Source organism: Harmonia axyridis, chromosome 1 (genome assembly GCF_914767665.1).
Source record: "Harmonia axyridis chromosome 1, icHarAxyr1.1, whole genome shotgun sequence".
Taxonomy (NCBI): Eukaryota; Metazoa; Arthropoda; class Insecta; order Coleoptera; family Coccinellidae; genus Harmonia; species Harmonia axyridis.
In genome coordinates, this window is record NC_059501.1 from 55971997 (window position 1) to 55989935 (window position 17939).

General features: G+C 36.6%; 1 non-coding gene across 1 annotated transcript; it reads right to left on the bottom strand.

Moving 5' to 3' along the window:
- Window positions 1-1015: 1015 nt before the first annotated feature.
- Trnav-uac lies at window positions 1016-1088 on the bottom strand. The gene has a single exon. It is a non-coding gene; the product is annotated as a tRNA-Val (tRNA).
- Between the last annotated feature and the right edge of the window lie 16851 nt (window positions 1089-17939).

Sequence of the window (17939 nt, forward strand, 5' to 3'; positions counted from 1 at the left end):
ACGACCGTTTTCGCTTGACGTTGTAGTAATGGCTCCACTTCTCATCACCAGTCATCAACCGCTTCAAAAATGGGTCGATTTTGTTGCGATTCGCAGATGGAAATCTCGTCCATGAGGTGTTTTGCCATAACTCATGAGGTACCCATACATCGAGCTTCTTCTTGAGATCAGCCTCATGCAAACGTTTTCAAACGGTTTATTCTTTAGCTCTTGGGCTATCGAAACAGTGCTTACATGACGGTCGGACTTGACAATGTCCGGCTTTCATCGAAATTTTCGACAATTGGCCTTCCAGTGCGTGGTGGATCTTTGACATCGACATTACCGGAATGTAATCGACGAAACCAAAATTGCTCTCTTACAGCATCAGGGCCATAAACATTTACATTACAACTTTCACATTTACATTTTAAGCCGCCTGGCTTGCATTTTCGCCGTTAGCGAATGAGAATGATTGTAAAATATAGCGTATTTCCTTTTTGTCCCATATTTGACGCGCACCCAAACTTAACTGAGTCAACTAATCACAAAACTGTCACAAAAGTTTTTGTAATAAGAAATTTCATCTTTTTAACGCCACCTGATGGAACTCGATCGGATTCATACAACGTCTTTGCCTTGCAAGCAGTTGTTCACAAGCATACAAACGCCGTTCAACATTTCTCGGCTTCAACACGTAAGGCACCAAATTTTCTTGTTTCTGAATTACCATAACTTTCAGGCGTTTTGAAATGGCTTGTTGCGTCACTCCCAATGATCCTGCCAATTCTTGTTGCGTTTGATACGAGTCTTGATCAAGTTATGTCTCCAAGTCTACATCTTCGAAAGCCTTCCACCGACATGCTGGTATCGACGTCAAAATCACCTTTCATGGTTGAAACCATACTCGGCACGTTCTTTTACTAATCGCGGCATCGCCATAGATATTTGAGAGCATTCGATGAGCTTCAGCCGCAAATTTCTTCATATTGAAGCTGACATGTTTAATCGAAAATAACTTTATGAAAAAATAAATTGGTTCCGCCCGGGATCGAACCGGGGACCTTCTGCGTGTAAAGCAGACGTGATAACCGCTACACTACGGAACCTTATGATGGAGTTACAAATCGACTAATATTTCTATGGCATATTGTTTAAAAATACTTACTTATTACTTATTTTATTACATCTACGATCCATTTATTTCTACTACCACTTGTCGCTACACCTACAGCCGTCTATTGAAAAACGGCGGAAGCAAAGTACACCTTTTACTTTGGGTGGCTAGGCTCTTTTTAAATTTATATCTGAAATATAATATAGATTTTTTTTAAGGTTTTAAGAGCTAACTCTCGAACTAACTGAATAATTATACAAGACAGAATATTTGTTGGAATTTATTTTTTAATATAATCTGGTAGATGATTTCATGCTCGATTTCATGGCATTAATTTTTTAAATTTGATTTTCGGCATATGTCTCCGCAGCTTCGAGTTAGTTCATTGGATCAGTGCAATTTTTCCGAGAATTTTTCACTACTTTTCAACGGCGACGTATCGACATTTCAGCATATTCGCGCTACAACAGCAATATCCCCTTCGGTACGCATTTTTTTTTTGTTGTTTACGGTTTTGGATCGAATGTGAAAACCTTGATTACCTTCAAAAGGGCCAGACCATCAACAGCGATTATTATATAGCGTTATTGGATCGTTTAAAGGACGAAATCGTTAATAAACGGCCCCATTTGGAGAATAAAAAGGCGCTGTTTCATCAAAACAATGCGCCGTGCCATAAATCAATGAAAACAATGGCAAAATTGCATGAATTGGGCTTCGAATTGCTTCTGCATCCACCGTATTCGCCAGATCTGGCCTCCAGCGACTTTTTCATGTTCCTCGAAAGAATGCTCGCTGGAAAGAAATTTAGCGCCAATGAAGAAGTAATCGCCGAAACTGAGGCCTATTTCGAAGAGAAAGACAAATCGTACTACAAAAATGGTATCGAAAAGTTGGAAGATCGCTGTAATCGCTGTATCGCCCTCGAAGGAAACTATGTTGAATAATACAACCGAATTTTGGCAAAAAAATGTGTTATACTATGGTTTATCGGGGATTTTTTAATTGGCCTGTACTAACTTTACCAAACTGATACCTATCACTAGTGGAGCTACTTACGATACCGATCTTTCTGCTGAGCGCGCACATTGACTTACCTACAATTAATAATGATGATTCGAGAAAATTTTCGAACTCGAAATTGCTCCTCAACAAATATAATTATCAACAACTGATACATATGCATTTCGTCTCCGGTTTCATACGAATCCTATGGTGTCCGAGATCAAGTTCTTCCAAGTGGAAAACAAAAAAAAAATGAAATTCCACACAATCAAAGTCTCGATAATGCTCATATTATTGCCACAGGAAATAAATACCATCTCGATCGCGGCGGTCATTCTGGACTTTTTCGAAACCGATTCCCGTACAAGTGTAAAGCATTTATGGGCAGTATATCGTCGGAATTAAGGATGGAACATATTGAATGTCGCGTTTCGGATCGCATTTGCATACTCGACCGAGTCGTAATCATAAAAATAATACGATAATAATCGTATTCACTCCGAGTGAAATATGCGAGCCGTTCTCCTCGGAAAAAATGCCGATGACAAAATTTGTTTCTGAAGATATGGGAAAATGAGGACGCGTTTCTTATCTTGATTCGCTCTTAGAACAACTCAATGATCTTTGCGTTTTTTAGCAGAAACAAGGAAAATGTTATAGAACGGTTTGTTATTTTTATATGCTAATGAAGATTGAAGAATGCAAAGTCATGCTTATCTCCAAAAATAAACACTGCAAATTTCACACTATGGTTTTCTATTTCCTTCTGTGTTACAAAATATTTAATTTCAACAAGGAAGTAGATTCTTTATTTTCTAGGGGGGATAATCGAAAAATAATATTTTTTCACAACAACGTTTACTCATATCTGTAATGTGAGAAAATTAGGTTTGATAACGAAGTTTGAACCAAATTACTCAAAATAATTTTTTTTATTACCAATTCGGTTATTCTTACCTTATACTGCATGTACCTTAAATATATTCTTTTGAGAAAGAGCAATACAAAAATATTAATTTCAAACAATCAAGCATATGTGTCGATGAATCTCAGTATTAGCAGAGGAAATGTAACGGGGCATCATACATTTCAACGTATGATACAACAGAATAGATAAAAACCTCAGCAAAAACTCTGTCTCCCCGTATCGGTGTAGTGACTGGTTTGTGTAAACGTTTACAGAATAAGCTGACATAATTTATATTGAAGGACTTCCTCTTCAACCAAAACAAAATTTTCTTCATCCTCTCCTTTCGGTTGACGACTTTATAATTTCCAATTGGATCCTAAAACAAAAAAAAAGAAGCAGGAAGGAGTACTAAATATTAGTTTTCATTATATCGATTTGAAGTTAACTACCCATTCTAAAAAAGAATCTGAAACTGAATGGATAGCTTGGAAACCATCATGAAGTTTATAAATCGGACAATCATTCACCAAGTGGTCAATGGTCTCTTCTACACCACACTCACATAGTGGGCTATCAAAAAAATGCCATTTGAAGAGGGTACTATTACAACGACCATGACCAGTTCTAAGTCGATTTAAAATACACCAAATTTTCCTAGGAAGATTGAAACCTAGAACTTTTTCTGAGGGATCAACGATAAGACTTTTGTTAAAGACGTTAGAAGAAGTCCATCCCGAACGCCAAATTTCCTTGTCGCTTTCATTGGATTCAAGGAAGGTATTAGTCCATAAAGGTTTGCGTGATTTCAATCTAGCAGTTCTAGAATCTGGGAAATAGGATACAATTGGAAATGAGTTCGTGTAGAAATGAAATTTATCCCAAGATTTCTTGACTGCAACCTGTCTACGAATATGAGGCGGAACTATATGTGATAGCACCGGTAACCAATCTAAAGGAGTAGATCTAATAGTCCCACTAATAATTCTCATAGAAACGTTAAGCTGTGCATCAATTTTATGAACATGAGCACTATTAAACCAAACAGAACAACAGTATTCAGAAGCAGAAAAAACCAAGGCCAAGGAAAATGAGAGATGCCTTGGATAATTTCTAGAATGAAAGCATTCAAAATCAGCATGTCACAAGATTAAAACTTTCAATTGGAATATCTATGGCAATTCGAGTTGAATATTATATGAAGGGCAGGTGCTATGAGAAAAAAAAAACTTGAACTTCAACACCGGTATCTCAAAAACAAAGCGTTTGCGGACTCATGTTATAGGACATATTATTAACCCCAGTACCCCCCATTCCTACGCCCTTGCATCTCAAGTAGAAATTATCATATAATAAATCACTCATAACTCAACTCATGAGTATGGGTAACTGCATATTTATTCCATATTATTATGCCATACGTTCCATTAATTATTTCGTAACGATCTGAGTAGTTTACATAATTTGATAGCACTTTTAATTACTAATTAGATTCTTCAAATTCGCAATTTGAGTAAGTCGAAGTATTTAGGTACTTTGCGTATAGTAGCTTCTTCATCTATATCAATTTTAATTCATTATTCACATTTTGAATACCTCAATAGGAGGTAAAAAATTCATATATTCTTCTGAAGATCATTACTAAAATTATTACATTACTAATTGCACTGCTATTCAAGTGGCTCATGAATTGACATAAATTGATGCTAGGTGTAAATGAATAGAAGTAACAACAGCGAAAATTGAGCGAATACCTCAACAAAACCATTGACACGTCGCGTCTCTCGAGCTCAGGCGAAGGCACAGCACTAATTTGGAGATAACATTCAATCTTATAAGACTATGATCAATAATCAATATTGAGCAATAGACTCATGAACTGACAAACGGAATTGTTAGATGTAGAATATCATTAGCAAATTATATTATGGTCCTACAATTTCAGTTCAACCAAATGGAAATGGATGTCTAATGAATTCGGATGTTATCAAATGTAAGTATTATGGTAAATTATAAATTGTGAATGTTAACCGCTCTTGAGCACTTCGTTCTTGCTAATTGTCTTTCTTTATTACTCCTTAATATACTGGGAATGTTTTGTATACCTACTCGCCTCTTCGCCGTGCTACGATAGCCCTCTTGCAATATGTAGGTAGTCTTCCACTTTGTTCACCAATATTTACTTCAGCAAACTTCTTGTTCCCAATCCGACAGTAGCAAACCAGTTGTTGAACTCCTGGACACGGAGTTCCATTAGGAATTTAGTAATCTAATAACCTTATCCTCATGCATGATCAAATGCTATGAGGCAACAGCAAAAATGTACAATAAGCAAAGGAAAAACCCTGTAAAAATAGTTGGATAATTGAAATATCATATGTTTTTTTTTTGTTCAACTTTATGCGGAAAATAATTCATCTATAATCAAGAATATTCACACATTAATGTCTCATACAATGATACGGGAAACAATCCAAGTTCAGAGAAAATTATTCAAACCTTGTACGAATGTTCATCTTAAGGATCGTTCCATTTCAAGTAAAAACAGCGATAAAGAAACATATCTGAGAGTATTCGTTGATACATCTTAATAGGGATTGATTATTGTCCTAAATTTCCTATTATGCGATTAATAACGTTTGAGCTAAAGCTGCATATACAGCAACTCTTATAACAATTGCCGAACGGAAATTCATAAAAATCATAAAATAATTTTAGAATTTCCTGACCTTCATAAGGTCGCTGTCGAAGAATAAACTTCCACACGTCAAGAGGTTATAGTGGGACGGCTTTTCGCAAGCTCAAGGATGACACCACATGCTAGTAATGCAATGTACAACATGCTTCGCTACAGGGTGTGGCGATTGATGTACAAAGCAGTACCCATTCGATAGTTTTGCTAATTTTTCTACCAGAGGTCATGGTTTGAAATATCCGCCCAACAGAGGACGAGCCAAATATACTCTAAGAACCCTTCACCAAAAGAGGAACTACATTGGTACAGAACGTGCTTTGTTGTTCCGGTTGCTTCTTCCTTTAACTTGACCGTTTACTGTTCGACACAAATACGAGGTTATAAGAAGTATCATGGATTATATCTAAGCCTCAAGACTGACTGCTTAAAAGAGGCCCTTTTATTTTATCTATGTTTTTAATGGGTAGGAGGAATAATCATGGACGAACTACCTTATGACCTCAAACCTTATGAAAGGTCAAACAGTGCTTGAAGAACTTGACCTACCCACTAAATGATTACAATTTGAAAGGGACGCTCTCGCTCCATGAAGTATGAAGACGAGACCCTCATTTCGCTGTCGAAAGCCTTAGAAATATTGTACTAGTTACCTGCTCCCATTCCAAATCGGATTTTCCAAATTCGAATCCATAATCTTTGATAGGTTCTTTGATTTTGTAATATTCATTTTGGAGAAAAATTGCTTACAGCAATGAGTAGGTACTTCCAAAAAAAGACATAAATTGATTAAATTTGGAAATTTGTCTTCAGAAACTCATCCCACATGAAAGTCTGGCAATGGTAACTCACGACACAGATTTTTCAGAACATCATCCGCTTATAACTTATTTAATTTCATTTGAAGTCACATTTCCACTTACTCCACATCCACTTCGGAAGGAGACATGAATAGTTGAATAGAATTGAAGTATCCTCTAATCTTGATTAGAACATCCATTGTTTACTGAAGACAATTTCTGAGTTAGGGTATTTCTGTTGAATTTTTTATAAGCAGCCATGGTAGGAAAATGATATGTATTCCCCTTGAGAATTCGTTTTTCCCGCAACCGAAGTTTGCTTTGGGAGGAGTTGACATGAATTAATATCTCATGAGCAAATTGTCCTTGTTGGTGCATATTCAAATTAAATTCATTCAAATACTCGTAACTGATAATATCGACCAAAAATGCCGAATCGATAACCATGTGTCATCCCCGAAAAGTTGGACCATATATAGTTTAATCCTCAGTTTATAGAATCTCTTCAACATTTTGCCATTACTGATCCAGCAAAATCAAGGGTTGGGTTGATTGCTAAAAATTGATTGGCTGGTCAAGAAACTTCTATTTGAGAGTCGCATGTATGTTGTCCATGTCTGGTGTAAATTAGTCTGCCGGTTGATCATTGGATTGGTGGAGGTGGATTATATTCGGATTCCATAACTTTTACCATGTTTCAGGTAGAATTGTTCTTGGTAGTGAAATATAGTAGATTCTTTGAGCGCATTCTGACTTCCTATTGTAGTTGATTTGCAGCTGTGTTATCGGCCGAGTTTCTTGATCTGCAGCTATTCTTCTTGTACGGTTTTTCTCCTCGATCAACTTCATGAAACGCTAAGGTATCGTATGCCTATGTTGGGACGGCAGATCGTTAATGGTCCTGATCGCATATGTCAAGGTGAAGCGGTAGGTTTCTTAAAACGCTACTGTATTTTGGAGGTCTTCAGTGCTGCCTATTTTTGTGGACTCTTAGAACTTGGTTTCGATATACTCAGTGAACTTCGATTAACTCTTTCCTCATTTGGACTGGGTTCATGAATTTCCCAATGAGCACAGGGTTGTGTTCCGAGCTTAGTTCGTTCATAGTTGTAAGGTCGAATTCCCTGTTGACATTTTCCATCATGTCTAGAATTCTTGGGTTTCTAGTTGAATAGTTGTGGTATGTTAGAACCTCTGATGCCATCATCACAATTTCGGGGTTCAATGTACCTTGTGAACGCTTCTAGAGTGATATCATTGGAATTCCTCGCTCGACTATTCCATGTTTCTAGTTGAAATCTCCTGTTGCAATCGTAGCAGTGTTGTCCGAGAATACCGCTTGAAGGTCAGCAGTGATCTACCAGGTATGCTGTAACTAGCAAAAATAAGAAGGGGGCCCTTTTACGTTGTTATTGCGGTACTTGATAATTCCAGTTGTTGTATAGTCAGTGCGTGCCCCTTTTATTTTTCATTCATTCCCTTTCCATCTATATTTGAGTTACCATCTTTATTCAGAACAGTTTCTTATGAATGAAAGGAGTAGCTCTCCCTTTCTTCATGAGACCTTGAGCCATATAATTGCTGTATATCTCAGAACGACTTGAGAACCCCTTGAGGGTTTCTCCAAATATTGTGCTGCCAGCTTTGACTCACAGGCTTGCACAAGCAACGATGCTTTGCTACCATTCAAAATGTATATACGGGCTTCACTATATCCTTGCTCCTTACATAGCGCTACTTATGTTTGTATTGCGTGTATTTCCGTTTGAAATGATCATCTGTTGCCATAGTCCACAGATTCCTGCCCTGATTTCACAGTCCTTCGAATATATCTGAATCAATCTACTAAAGAGCCCCTTGGACTAGAAATTTCTTCATTTGCTCATTTATCTCTATTGTTGAGTGGTCGTTACCCGAAAAGGTCACTTCACGAACTCTGTCATCTTAGGATTTTGAGCCGGGAATGATCTCAAACGATAAGGTTCAACATTGCTGGTTGAATTCAGGTATGTCCGTCCGTTCGACCGTAAACACGTCAACTCTCGAATGGAGAGACCTTGAAACTCATAATTTTAATCCATGTTATCGATGCTGGTTGAAATTTAAAACACAATATATCAAAATCAATTGAATCCAATTCTGTAATTTGTGACTTACAATTTGGATTCATTTTGAAGAGGGAAGATTAGATTAGATTTGAATAAGGGGGTTTTGTTGCACTGCGACCTAATGGTCTATTGTACCCCCCATCAGAGCTGTTCTCGCCATTACGTGATCTACTGCTCACCTTCTAGTTCCAGAGTTCTAATGAACTCCCCACTTCCACAAGTTTCTTGTCCAAAGCATAGTTTGCGTTGGCTAGTGATGGCGAGGCATCACGACACCAGGGGATCCAGAGTTTCTTGCTCATCTTTATAGAATCTTCACTCGTCATTTTCTGGTAGACCTATTCTCTTGAGGTGCTTCCTGAGGTGGCAGTGCCCATTGAAGAGGGAAAGAGCAGTATTGTACAATATTGAGTTGTGAAATCTACATTCCTCATATTTCGGTTCAAACCTTTTCAAATCGAAATATTTCTAGGTTCTCAAAGAAATATGTCTGTGAATGTTCAATCAGAATTCAATATAAATCTTGCACGATCCAGCTCTCTCAATTATTTTTCGCATCTGTTGCCAACACGGATACTTCATAAACAATTTTTCCATCTCTATATATATTTTGTGATAAAGATAGAAACTATTCAATTATTTCGAAATTCGATATCAGGGTAACAAAATGATGGATGCGCGTAAATCTATCTTAGATGATGAAGTAATACATAATGTTAGAACGTTCGAGAAATAAGCCTCATTGTCAATATTTTTTCAAGCGTTCACAAAGATATAATATTTTGTTTGAAATTAATGTTTAAATTTCTAAACACAAGACTTTTTGAAAAGTTACCAAAAGTAGTTTATACCTGAAATCACTGCCATTTTATACAGAAGTTTGATATGTTAAAATATCGAAAGGATTTAACCTAAACAAAGGTCACAAGCAAGGTTGCTGCCTGTCATCGACGCTATTCAACATATTTCTGGAAAAAGTTCTCCAAAAATGGAAACAGAAATGTAAAAATATGGGGATCACCTTGAGTGATACCGCCCTCTATACTCTAAGCTTTGCAGATGATCAGATAGTACTGGCACAGGATCTCGAAGATTAAGAATACTTGACCAGGAAACTCATTGAGGAATACGAAAAATGTGGTTTAGAGATCAATTTCGATAAAACGAAGTACAAGTGTATATAGGCAGGACACAACAGGACCTGGTGACGAACGACGGGCATAATCTTAAATCATGCAGCAGCTACAAATACCTTGGTGTTGATATTACCCAGAACGGAACCCTCGTTATCGCCATAAAAGAAGGAAATATCCAGGGAAGAAGAGCTATCAAATACCTCAATAACATATTATGGGATCAAAAAATAGAATAGAAGAAAATAAACACCGGTATACAACACAATAGTTAAGAGCATCGTAACGTATGGCAGTGAGGTATGGCCATTGAAAAAGAAATCAATTAAATCTCTAGAAGCAACATAAATGGACTACTGGAGACGAGCGGCAGGAAGATCTAGGCTGGAAAGAGTCAGAAACGAGAAAATCCGAGAAATTATGGATGTAAAGCAAACTATAGTCGAAGAAGTGAGAGTGAAGCAGCTGAAATGGTATGGGCACTTCCAAAGAATGGCACCTGAAAGACTTCCAAAACAGATATTGGACTGGGTACCCGCGAAAAGAAGGAGGAGAGGAAGACCGAGGAAAAGTTGGAGAAAAGGCTTCACCAAGAAAGGAAAGAGGACTGGAGGAGAACGAATGGATTGACCGTGCCGAATGGAGACTAGGTATCGGAAGACGTCGGAACACGTTGTGAAAGCCGAGAGATATATATGATATGTTAAACTGAATATTCCTCAAATTTAAAAAAAAAATGATTTCAGGTTCTCTTAAGCGCAAGTCATTCATGCTCTATAATGCGTTAGTTGAGACTGTATCTTTACATACCTAAATTTTTTTGTCAAAATATATTTGATCAGGTCTAATAGAAATAACCCTAGTCAACTCAGCAATTATGCAGTGATTCTGCAAAGTATCGAACATCGGATTGCCGATCCATTTTTAATGATTATCTAATCATATTCGTGAGGAGTTTTCAATCCAATTCTGAAGGTTCGCCCTTTCTCAAGGGAGTTGAAGTGTTTCATCCCAAGAACAGAAATGGAATCATCAGTAAGACATTCAATATTTCCAGCCTTATAGAGCTACCCAATTTTTTGTTATTCAAAACTGAATAAAGGTGTTCTGATGATTTTATGATACAGCAGGAACCCCAAAGCATCAAAAACAAAAGCATCTATGCCTGTAGAGCATTTTCCAGCTCTTTATGAGTTCGTTCTCCAAACCGATCGCTCTATCATTTAAACACAATGTAATTTTCGAATTTTAACCGAAAATGGCCTAGAACTATAAGTTCGACCTACTGATGACGAATCCCACCAGTTTGCCGTCTATATATACGATAACTCTCGAATCGAATGAATAGACCTAGAAATTTACAGGCTTGAATACAGCAGTTAAGTTTATTCATGGACATAATTCGACAAAGGATTCCGTAAATATGGCTGTTCGAAATATTGTTTTTCTTTTAATTTCGAAACTGTATTTTCAATAGGAATGACAATTTGCATTTCATGTAGAATGCCAAATTCAATGTTGGTCGCTTAGCCAAATCATAGAAAATTCAAAATGAATATCCAAAAAAAAAAAATTCGTGCCACATAACCGACGCGACGGTTCGATAATCTAGATATTGAGTCTATAAAATTCATATAAAATAATAATTCAAAGTTCTGTTCAAAATTTCGAGTTGATTCTTCAAAATAAAAGAAAATACCTTATATATATTTTCATGATTACAGATCCGATAGTGTGGCGAGGATATAAAATTAAAACTAACTATTTCAAGCTTTTGTTTCTATTGATTCTATCAATAGAACAATAGAAAATTCAAGCTGGATATCAAAAAACGGTGATTGCTCTTACTTTATCCCATATTGCTCTGAACGAGATGAAAATTTTCCAGACTTACCAATTTTGAGGTGTAGATTACGAATCCAGAGTGTACTAACTTTGATAATCGTCTTCTTCTTCAAAAACAAAAAATTAAAAAAAAAATCACCAAGGTCACTTAAAAACAATCAAAAATCCTTTCTAACCGTAGCTAAGCTTAGATTAGATCAAGTTAGGTTAAAAATGATTTTTGATAGTTGTGAAGTGACCTTGGTGAATATTTGATAATTATTTTTTTTTAAGCGATCAGAGTTTGTTTACTTCGGATTCGTAATCTACAACACAAAATAAGTAAGTCTGGAAGATTCCATCTCGTTCAGAGCAGTATGGGATAATAATAGTTATATTACCTATTCAACGAGCGGTAAGGTAGGTCATTACTCACGCAGATGAAGTTTGCAGCACTCGCCTGCGGCTCGTGTTGTAATTCATCAAGTGAGTTATGACCATTACCGCAATTTAAATACTATACTTTATCTACGACTATAGGAATAAATACTAAAATAAAAGAATAGAGGAAGAAATTTATTGACAAACCTCAAAAGTTACCTATAAACGTCAAAATTATCGAAGTGACATTCCTCCCCTCAATAACTGTTATGGAATGTTCCATTTCGGCTAACAGAATAGAAGCACAGAAGTATAGAAGCTCAGAGCTATATTTCCGATTCATTAGAGTGAGTTATAGCAGTGAGTTGTTATAACTCACGTTATAGTTATGGCAGTGAGTTGTTATAACTCATGTTGTTTGTTGATAGATACTATTGAGTACTCAAAACCTTTTATTTCAGTGACAACTGATTTGACCTACATGAAATTTTGCGTGTGTATACAGGGTGTTTCAAGTTCGACAGCCTATTAGACGTTTCTGAAGAACGGGGCCGATTTGAAATCTGGAAATTCGGAATATGACATTGTTCATGATGCTCTATTCAGCTAAAATATTTTCGAAGTTCCGGCACTTCCGGTTATACAAGAATTAGAAAAAAATTTCAAAAAAAGCTTTTTTTTTTTCATTTTATTTCTTAGATATTATCAAGATTTCCATTTTCAATCACTCTTTTCTAAAATTATTGCGTTAGTCCTCATTTTTTTCAAAATATTAAAGAAAAACCGAAAAAAAGAGAGAATTTTCATAGTCACTATTACGTGAATTGTTTTTACTGTGAATATCCTATGCGCATACTCAATTCACTCAAACAAGAATGATGTGGGAATATCGTGCATATCTTGAATTTGAAAAATATCATCACAGGGTGTTTCAAATATTGTGCCAAAAATTGTGAACAAAATTGATCATAACTTTCGATTTTCAAATTAGAACCCTATTTTTTTGTGATTTCGTTGGATTCTACGGTGAAAAATAAGGGTAGTGTCCAAACATAATTATGCTCCTAAATTCAATAATTCAAGAGTTATTCGAGAGAAAGTGAATTGAGTATACGCATAGGATATTCACAGTAAAAACAATTCACATAATAGTGACCGTGGAAATTCTCTCTTTTTTTCGGTGTTTCCTTAATATTTTGAAAACTATGAGGACTAATGAAATAATTTTAGGAAAGAGTAATTGAAAATGGAAATCTTGAAAATATTTAAGACATAAAATGAAAAAAAAAGTTTTTTTTGAAAATTTTTTTTTTAATTCTTGTATAACCGGAAGTGCCGGAGCTTCGAAAATTTTTTAGCTGAATAGAGCATCATGAACAATGTCATATTCCGAATTTTCAGATTTCAATTCGGCCCCATTCTATAGAAACGTCTAATAGGCCGTCGAACTTGAAACACCCTGTATAGAATAGTAATTGTAAAACTCATGCAAAATTTCATATTTCTGGTGGAGTCGAAACTATAGGATATTCAAGCACAATAAAAAGGAACAATGACGAGTGCTCAGATGCAGAATACGATAACATATTATAATCTCGTTTTATACTGCTGAAATATCACGTCCCCATAGCAGTACGAGGAAACAAAGTGACCGCTCACATTGGCCAGGGGAGGTCTTTTTAATCTGTTTTCGGAATTAATCAAGCAAAGTCCTATGCCAGATTAGTTCGCACATCGAGACTTTGCCGTTATGGTTAGCAATCTTATTGTAGATTAAATTCATCCTTCCACTCAATCCGGGCTACGGAATAAATGTAAAATGGTCTGAGTGGATCATTAGATAAAACCACTATCTGCTGCATAACTGTACTAGTTGGATTCTACAAATGCTACACCCATTATTCATCAGATACGTTTTCTGCTGCATCTCGGGTTGCGTCCGTTAACTCCGTTTGGTGGTTATTTAAGTGAGACCGAAGAATAGCTGCAATAACCAGTAAAGATTCTTTGGAAAACTTAATAGTCGCAATGTGATCTGAATAATTTCATTTAACCTAAAGTTAAATTTAGTTAAGAACGGTAGAATACATCTAACCGAAAAACTTTGCCATATGAAATATCATGTAATTTTAACAAAAAAACATTATGCAAACACATATGCAGTGGCGGCTTGCCACAGTATAAGATGGTGAGGCACATTAGAAAAAAAAATATAATTTTTATAAAAATTTTCATTACTAATACTTAATTGATAATAATATGATGACATCCTGAAAGGGTTGAGAAAAAAATTTGATCTGTTGAATTAAACTGCATGCATTATTCGAAAGGAAATTGAATACGTGTGTATAGCAAGGAGTAAACATCGTTTGTGGTCCTAAAGATTCGATTTTTGTCTGTAAACCATTTACTTCTCCGGACACTACCCCATGTTTGAGTCACTAATTTTGAATGCAAGTCATAGTACAGAATAATTGCAGTTCGCCAATGTAGCATCGGCATGCATATTTTTAAAAGACGTTAGGCATGCCGAAGACCATTAACTTCTCATACGGGACGAGATTGGATACCATTATTATTATAACATGATACAGAGTTGAGGCTCTGCCTGTAAACTTAAAAATATGTGTAAATAAGAAATGCTGTCACAGAGAAAAAGATTATCAAAATAGAAATAATAAGACGAGAAAAAACTAAATTCGAGCTAATGAATGAAAAATGAACACAAAAAATGAATTCCCTTGCACAATCAGACAACATTCTGTGAGGCCCACAAGTCAAATTTGTTCTTGAGACTATTCACACTAGGCGCACAAACTATCTCGGTCGGCAATCTTTTTCAAACCTCAAATACTCTGTTGGAGATGAAGTACTGCCTAGTGATGGTGAAGAATATCTCACGTCAGAGTTGGAACGTATGTCCTCCATGTACGAAAAGATGACTGAGGTAACAACCGAAAAGGCTATGTAGCGATTAAAAAATTTATTATGAGATCGCCCGTCAATCTCCTCAATGAGAACCTGGTAATATCTATGAGAGCTTTTCTACTTTTATAGTCTGAACGCATACAGCCAAATGATATTCGGGAGGTCCTTCGCTGAACTGATTCTAATAGAGTAACATCCCTGATGAGCCAGGATACCAGACAGGACTGGCGAACTCCAGAACTGGACGAATGTACGTCTTGTATAACTGCACTGTAGTCATAGGATCGCAACCAGTGAAGGACTTCTTGAATAAATAGAGACGCTTTCTTATTCTGCTAGTGCAGTGCGCTATATGCTGACTCCATGACATATCTTCCGTCATAATCACAGCCAGATGGTTGTGAGCGGATACATTTTCAATCAGCTGCCCCTCAATAAAATAATAAAGTTCTGGATTCATCTGTCCCAAATGTAAGACCATACACTTTTCAACAATTAAGGGAAGCAGTCAGTCTTTACACCATCTCGCCAGGATGTTGAGATCCTTCTGTAGGACAGAACGATGGGAAGTTGGATAGTTGAACATCTTCGTATCGTCTTGGAAACTCACAGACGCTGGCAGATCGGAAATATACACAAGGAACATAATGGGACCTAGAACTGAACCCTGAGGTACGCCACTTAAAACATCTCTAATTTTATATCTAGTTGAGCCCACTCTGACCGAAAACTTCCGAAAAGAAGCGACCACATCGCCCCGAACACCCACATGTCGCAGTTTATGAATCAATCTCCTAAGAGGAACGCGATCGAAGGCACGGGCAAAATCGTGGTGTATCACATCAACCGATTCACCAGCACCAACCGACTTTGTCCACACGTTGAGACAATAGATTAGTGATGATAGACCTACCCGGAATGAATCCGTGCTGACCTGCTGAGGTAATATATTATTGGACATTAAAAAGGGCAGCATTGCATTAGAAATTATTTTCTCCGTTATTTTAACGGCTATTGAAGTTAAAGAGATAAGTCTATAATTTTCAGGAGATAGTCGATCACCTCTCTTGTAATAGAGTGATCTTTTCAAGGAACTAGCGTTAAAAAGTCATATCTGAAAAACTCTATTGGTATCAAAACTATTGATGACTTGTTGGATGAATTTGCATCAACGGTAAGAATGTCTAAAACTCTAAAGCGGTACCTATATTTATACATACAGATTTTTTCATTAATTTTCTCATTTTTTATTTACTTAGTTTTGGTCTGTTATGAATTTCAGTGTGATAAGTTGAAGAAATTTCCGTTTAGAACAATAAATAAATCTGGCCCTGATGAAGGCTACGGAATACACGCAGAGATAATGCATTAAAATGATGAAAAAATTAGCATTGGGAAAACCTTCAGAACGAACCTAAGTAGAAAAGAAGATTGGAAAAGGGAGTCCACAATCCCAGTCCTCAAAAGAATACCATTGAATGGTAGGTACACAGATGGTTCTAAAACCACGACGGGTACTAGCGCTGGAGTATTTGGGACTGGTACCGAATGCTCATTATTGTCTGAATGTTTTTCAGGCAGAGATACTTGCAATAAAAAGATGTGTGGAAATTAACCCAGCAGGAAACAGAAATGTGATATCGCGATCAGGCTGCAATCAAAGAACTGAGCTCATATATCATCGATTCTAAGATGGTATTGAAGTGCCGCAGAAAACTCAATGAAATAGGCAAGAATATTTTTAGCCTGGATTCCTGGCTACTGGGGATGAAGAGGCCAACCTATTTGCCAGAAAAAAAGCTCAAAATCCTTTCATTGGCCCAGAACCTTTCTGAAATATAGGCAACTGAAACCTATAAGAAAGAGTTTCAGGAGAATGAAAAAACCGAAAGAGAAATACTCTGGCGAATACTCCTAGGTTGGATCATTCTAAAAAGTTTCTTCGAAAATTCGATACTGTGAGATCCAAGAAGTATCTGGATCTTAGTAAGAATATATTACACCTCGCCACTGGATTCCTTACAGGGCATTGCCGCCATAGGAAACACCTCATGAGGATGGGTCTACCAGAAAATGACGACTGCAGATTCTGTGGGAAGGAGGAAGAATCTCCGGATCACCTGGTGACTGAATGCCTCGTCATCACTAGCCAACGCAAAATATTTTGTGGACACAAAACTTGTAGAAGTGAGGAAGTAGTCTCCTTGAAGCCATTCCAGATACTAGAGTTCATCAGAACTCTGGAACTGAAAGGTGAGATGTAGATCACGCTATGGCAAGAATAGCTCTGATGGGGGACACAATAGGCCTTTAGGTCGCAGTGAAACGGAACCCCCTCAATTAAATCTTAATCTTAAAATGATGCTTGCTCCTTTATTCCTTCAACCGAAAAACCTTTCATTCCCTGTTCATTAATATAACGATTCTGAAATTGATGTTGACTGTTGTTACCATGAAATATTCATTGGATACGCACTAGGATTCAAGGAATAGCTAATATATTCCATCATATGCAACCAAGCCTACAAAAAACGTTTTTTATGACATATTTTGATTATAAGAAGGCTTTCGACCTGCTTCCACGTGCCTAGCAGACGAAAATTTTCGAAATATACGAGATCTATCCAATTATAATAAATTTTCTGTTTGTTGGGCAACTGGAAAACGAACTTCGAGATTTACACGGCAAATATAACAACTAAGCAGATCCCAATAAGGAAGGGAATTTTTAAAGGACATTCGTTGAGCCCTTTATATCGCTGCACCCCCTCTGTAAACAACTGAGGAAAGAGTCAAAATCAGAGGATATAGTAATACTACCACTCTTAATCCTCTGGTGTATATGGATTAATTAAAACTAATAACAGTCAATAAGAACCATCTAAGAGATATGGTTAACCTAGTGGAAATGTTTTCGAAAGAAGTAGGTATGGCATTCGGATTGGACAAGTACCTTACCCTACGCGTAGTGCAAGGAAGATTTCAGAACGAAACGATTACTTTTGCAACTGACAGGAAATAGAAGCAATGCAGTCGAACGATCTTTACAAATACCTTGGAATGAA